Genomic DNA, 6,128 nt, shown 5'->3' with positions numbered 1-6,128 from the left:
CTACTCCCAAAGGGAGTAGGACTCTCCTGGCGCGCCCTCCTTGGACGGCCAGCCTCCCCCCTTTAGTCCTTTATATACAGAGGCAGGGGCACCCCAGAGAGACACAGGTTGATCCACGTGATCTATTCCTTAGCCGTGTGCGGCGCCCCCAGCCACCATAGTCCTCGGTAATATTGTAGTGGTGCTTAGGCGAAGCCCTGCAGCAGTAGTACATCAAGATCATCACCACGCCGTCGTGCTGACGGAACTCTTCCCCGACACTTTGCTGGATCGGAGTCCGGGGATCGTCATCGAGCTGAACGTGTGCTAGAACTCGGAGGTGCCGTAGTTTCGGTGCTTGATCGGTCGGATCGTGAAGACGTACGACTACATCAACCAAACGCTTCCACTGTCGATCTACTAGGTATGTAGATCATACTCCCCCTCTCGTTGCTATGCATCACCATGATCTTGCGTGTGCGTAGCAATTTTTTTTAAATTACTACGAAACCCAACACTTTCTTCTTGTGTGTTTGAAAAACCATATGAAAAACCAAAAAATAGTTGTAGTTAGTTTACCTTCTATGCATGCTTAGTGGTAAAACTAAAAGAAAATCCAAAAAGAATTTTCGTTCTTCTTTTGCTTGTTGGGAGCTTTCCCGTGTAAATAGTTTTTCTCGTTCTTGTTTTACTTTCTTCGGAAAAACAAAAACTCCAAAAATATTTCAGTGTCTTTCTTTGAAATTATTTTCTTTTCTTTGGGGGTCGAGAGGAGAAGACCAATGAAAATGTTGAGTGGCTCTCATATGCATTATTGTTGATCTAACAAAGAGCCCATTTTACCTTGTCTTCTCCTTTGACAAAATATTTGCAGATTCCAGCTTAGTTCAATGCACGTGCACTATTATTATTATCCACACCGTTCAGTCATGCAAGTGAAAGACAATAATGACGATATATGACGAAATGATTGAGATGAGGAAAAGCTGGTATGAACTCGACCTATCTTGTTTTTGTAAATATGATTAGTTCATCATTCCTGATTCAGCCTATTATGAATGAAACATGTTCGCAATGACAATTAGAGATTGTAGTTACTCATGCCATGCTTAACTAGCTAGGAGTTTATAATGGTTTACCTTGTGTGCCAACATGAAAATTAAAATGGTTGTGATGTAGTATGATAGGATGGTATCCTCCTTTGAATGACTCAAGTGGCTTGACTTGGCACATGTTCACACATGTAGTTGAAACAAAATCAACATAGCCTCTACGATATTTATGTTCATGGTGATTTATATCCTACTCATGCTTGCACTCAATGTTGGTTAATCTCGATGCATGTTTATGACTGTTGTCGCTCTCTAGTTGGTCGCTTCCCAGACTCTTTCTAGCCTTCACCTGTACTAAGCAGGAATATTGCTTGTGCATCCACTTCCATAAACCCCAATGTTGTTCCATATGAGTCCACTATACCTTCATATATGCGGTATTTACCTGCCGTTCCAAGTAAATTTGCATGTGCCAAACTCTAAACCTTCAAATGATAATATGTTTTGTATGCTCGAATCGCTCATGTACCAACAAGGTTTGTCAATATCTTCCATGCTAGGTGGGTTATTCTCACGAGGAGTGGACTCCGCTCATCATTCATGAGAAAATGGCTAGTAACCGGGATACCCAGTCCCATGCTCAAATCAAATCAAAAAAATTGCAAACAAAACTCCCCTAGGACTGTTGTTAGTTGGACGGTACCCGTTGTTTCGGACCGCCATGGAGTGTGCTTGTTGATGGTGGGGGAGTGTAAACTTTACCATTCTGTTTGGGAACCGCCTATAATGTATGTAGCATGATGGAAGATATAGAGATCTCTTAGTTGTTATGTTGACAATGAAAGCATGCCGCTCAAAATATTATTTATCTCTAGTTCAAAACTCGAGCTCTGGCACCACTACAAATCCTTGCTTCCCTCTGTGAAGGGCCTATCTATTTCTTTTATTGCTGAGTCATCATCCTCTTATAAAGAGCACCAGTTAGAGAGCACCACTGTCATTTGTATGCATTGTTATTAATTTATATTGAGTACGATTGTGATTGGATCTATTTTACCATGAATTACACTGTCTAGTCAGTCCTTGATCTTCAGTGCTGCTCTGCATTTATGTTTTGCGGCCTCAGAAAGGGCTGGTGAGATACCATCTTGTTATATCATATCATGATTGTTTTGGGAAAGTGTTGTCATCTGAGATTTATTATTATTGCTCGCTAGTTGATTATGCCATTGATATGAGTAAATATGAGACCTAAAAGTTATTGTGAATATGGTTAGTTCATAATCTTTGCTGAAAACTTGAATGCTGGCTTTACATATTTGCAACAACAAGATCAAACAGAGTTTATAAAACTTTTTCTTTATCACTTTCAGTTTGTCAACTAAATTACTTGAGGACAAGCAATGGGTTAAGCATGGGGGAGTTGATACGACCCAGTCGTATCTACTTTCCCAAACTCTTTTGCCCTTGTTTTGGACTCTAACTTGCATGATTTGAATGGAACTAACCTGAACTGAAGCTGTTTTCAGCAGAATTGCCATGGTGTTATCTTTGTGCAGAATAAAAAGTTATCAGAATGACCTGAAACTTCACGGAGATAAGTTTTGGAATTAATAAAAAAATATTGGTGAAACAATCAAGTGAAGGGGGCGCCCATCCCCTGCGGCGCGCCACCCGACCTTGTGGCCCCCCTGGACCTCCACCGACCTCAACTCCAACTCCATATATTCACGTCCAGGGAGAAAGAAATCAGAGAGAAGGATTCATCGTGTTTTACGATACGGAGCCACCGCCAAGCCCTGTTCTTCATCGGGAGGGCAGATCTGGAGTCCGTTCGGGGCTCCGGAGAGGGGAATCCGTCGCCATCGTCACCATCAACCATCCTCCATCACCAATTTCATGATGCTCACCGACGTGCGTGAGTAATCCCATCGTAGGCTTGCTGGACCGTGATGAGTTGGATGAGATTTACCATGTAATCGAGTTAGTTTTGTTAGGGTTTGATCCCTAGTATCTACTATGTTCTAAGATTGATGTTGCTATGACTTTGCTATGCCTAATGCTTGTCACTAGGGCCCGAGTGCCATGATTTCAGATCTGAACCTATTATGTTTTCATGAATATAATTGTGTTATTGATCCTATCTTGCAAGTTATAGTCACCTACTATGTGTTATGATCCGGCAATCCCGGAGTGACAATAGTCGGGACCCCTCCCGGTGATGATCGTAGTTTGAGGAGTTCATGTATTCACTAAGTGCTAATGCTTTGGTCCGGTACTCTGTTAAAAGGAGGCCTTAATATCCCTTAGTTTCCAATAGGACCCCTGAGGGAGTCCTGGATTAGGGGGTCTCCGGACAGCCAGACTATCCCCATTGGCCGGACTGTTAGACTATGAAGATACAAGATTGAAGACTTCGTCTCGTGTCCGGATGGGACTCTACTTGGCGTGGAAGGCAAGCTAGGCAATACGGATATGGATATCTCCTCCTTTGTAACCGACCTTGTGTAACCCTAACCCTCTCCGGTGTCTATATAAACCGAAGGGTTTTAGTCCGTAGGACAACAACCATAACATACAATCATACCATAGGCTAGCTTCTAGGGTTTGGCCTCTCTGATCTCGTGGTAGATCTACTCTTGTACTACCCATATCATCAATATCAATCAAGCAGGACGTAGGGTTTTACCTCCATCAAGAGGGCCCGAACCTGGGTAAAACATCGTGTCCCCTGCCTCATGTTACCATCCGGCCTATACGCACAGTTCGGGACCCCCTACCCGAGATCCGCTGGTTTTGACACCAACATTGGTGCTTTCATTGAGAGTTCCTCTGTCTCGTCGCCGTTAGGCTTGATGGCTCCTACTATCATCGATAGCGATGCGGTCCAGGGTGAGACTTTTCTCCCGGACAGATCTTCGTATTCGGCGGCTTTGCACTGCGGGCTAATTCGCTTGGCCATCTGGAGCAGATTGAAAGCTACGCCCCTGGCCATCAGGTCAGATTTGGAAGTTTGAACTACACGGCCGACATCCGCGGAGACTTGATCTTCGACGGATTCAAGCCACAGCCGGGCGCGCCGCACTGTCGCGATGGGTATGACCTAACTCTACCGCCAAACAGCACCCCAGAGGTTGTGCCCGCATTAGCTCCGACCCTTAGCTCAGAGCCAACTGCGCCAGTCGAGGACGGGTGGTTAGACACCGCCTCAGGGGCTGCAGTCTCAACGGCGATCGAGCCGAACACCAGCCTAACCCTCTGCGCAGCCCGTGACTCCAAGGTGCTGGACTCCGAACCATCCGCGCCCCTGCCAATCGAATTCGATAGGGCGCCGATCATGGAATTCACCGCCGTGGATATCTTTCAGCACTCGCCCGTCGGCGGCATTTTGAATTCACTAAGGTCTCTCTCTTTGTCAGGAGAGCCCTGGCCGGATTATGGCCAACAGGATTGGGATGCGGACGACGAAGAAATTGGACGCCCACCCACCACCCACTTCGTAGCCACTGTCGATGATTTAACCGACATGCTCGACTTCGACTCCGAAGACATCGATGGTATGGACGACGATGTAGGAGACGAACATGAACCAGCACCTATAGGGCACTGGCAAGCCACCTCGTCATATGACATATACATGGTGGATACACCCAAAGAAGGCAATGGCGACGGGATAGTGGAGGATGACCCCTCCAAGAAGAAACCCAAACGCCGACGTCGGCGGCGCCGCTCTAAGTCCCGCCAAAGCAAAAGTGGTGATACCGGCACAGGAGATAATAACACTCCGGATAGTGCCGAAGAAAACAACAAACCCCTCCAGCAAGAGTTAGAGCAGGAGGATGGAGGAGCCAGCTCTCCTGAGAGAGCGGCAGACGGAGAGGAGGAGGAGGATGACAATCACATGCCCCCCTCCGAAGACGAGGCAAGCCTCGACGACGATGAATTCGCCGTACCAGAGGATCCCGTCGAACAAGAGCACTTCAAGCGCCGGCTTATGGCCATGGCAAATAGCCTGAAGGAAAAGCAGCAGCAGCTTTAAGCTGATCAAGATCTGCTAGCTGACAAATGGACTGAAGTCCTCGCGGCCGAGGAATATAAACTCGAGCGCCCCTCCAAGAGTTACCCAAGGTGCAGGTTACTACCCCGACTGGAGGAAGAAGCGTATGATACGGCTGATCGACCACCTCGTGGCCGCGATAGAGAGGCATTCCAGCCAAAAGCTCAGCCTCCACCCCAACGCCATTCAAATAAAAAGGCATGGGGAGATACGCCAGACCTGTGAGACATATTGGAGGACAAGGCAAAGCATTCAAGATCGATCTACGGATCACGAGGGCGCACCACTCTGCCAGACGACAAACGTCACGCCGGATACAGTAAAAGCAAATCCGGCCGGGCCGAACACAGTGGGCAAGACCCATTCGAGTTGCATCGCGATATAGCCCAATACAGAGGCGCCGCACACCCCTTATGCTTCACAGACGAAGTAATGGAACATCAATTCCCCGAAGGTTTCAAACCTGTAAATATTAAATCATATGACGGCACAACAGACCCCGCAGTATGGATTGAGGATTTCCTCCTCCACATCCACATGGCCCGCGGCGATGACTTACACGCCATCAAATACCTCCCACTAAAGCTCAAAGGACCAACGCGACATTGGCTTAACATCTTGCCAGCGGACTCCATTAGCTGTTGGGAAGATCTAGAAGCCGCATTCCTCGACAACTTTCAGGGCACTTATGTGCGACCACCAGACGCCGATGATTTGAGCCACATAATTCAGCAGCCAGAAGAGTCGGCCAGACAATTCTGGACTCGGTTCCTTACAAAGAAAAATCAAATCGTTGACTGTCTGAATGCGGAGGCCTTAGCGGCTTTCAAGCACAACATCCAAGACGAGTGGCTAGCCCGGCACCTTGGTTAGGAAAAGCCGAAATCTATGGCAGCTCTCACGACGCTCATGACCCGCTTTTGTGCGGGAGAAGACAGCTGGCTGGCTCGCAGTAATAACATATCAAAGAAGCATGGTACCTCAGATACCAAGGACAGCAATAGCAGGTCACGTCGCAACAAGCATAAGCGCCGCATTAA

This window comes from Triticum dicoccoides, chromosome 1A, assembly GCF_002162155.2.
Source record: "Triticum dicoccoides isolate Atlit2015 ecotype Zavitan chromosome 1A, WEW_v2.0, whole genome shotgun sequence".
Taxonomy (NCBI): domain Eukaryota; kingdom Viridiplantae; phylum Streptophyta; class Magnoliopsida; order Poales; family Poaceae; genus Triticum; species Triticum dicoccoides.
The sequence above is the reverse complement of the archived record's forward strand: the minus strand, read 5'-3'. Positions refer to the sequence as shown.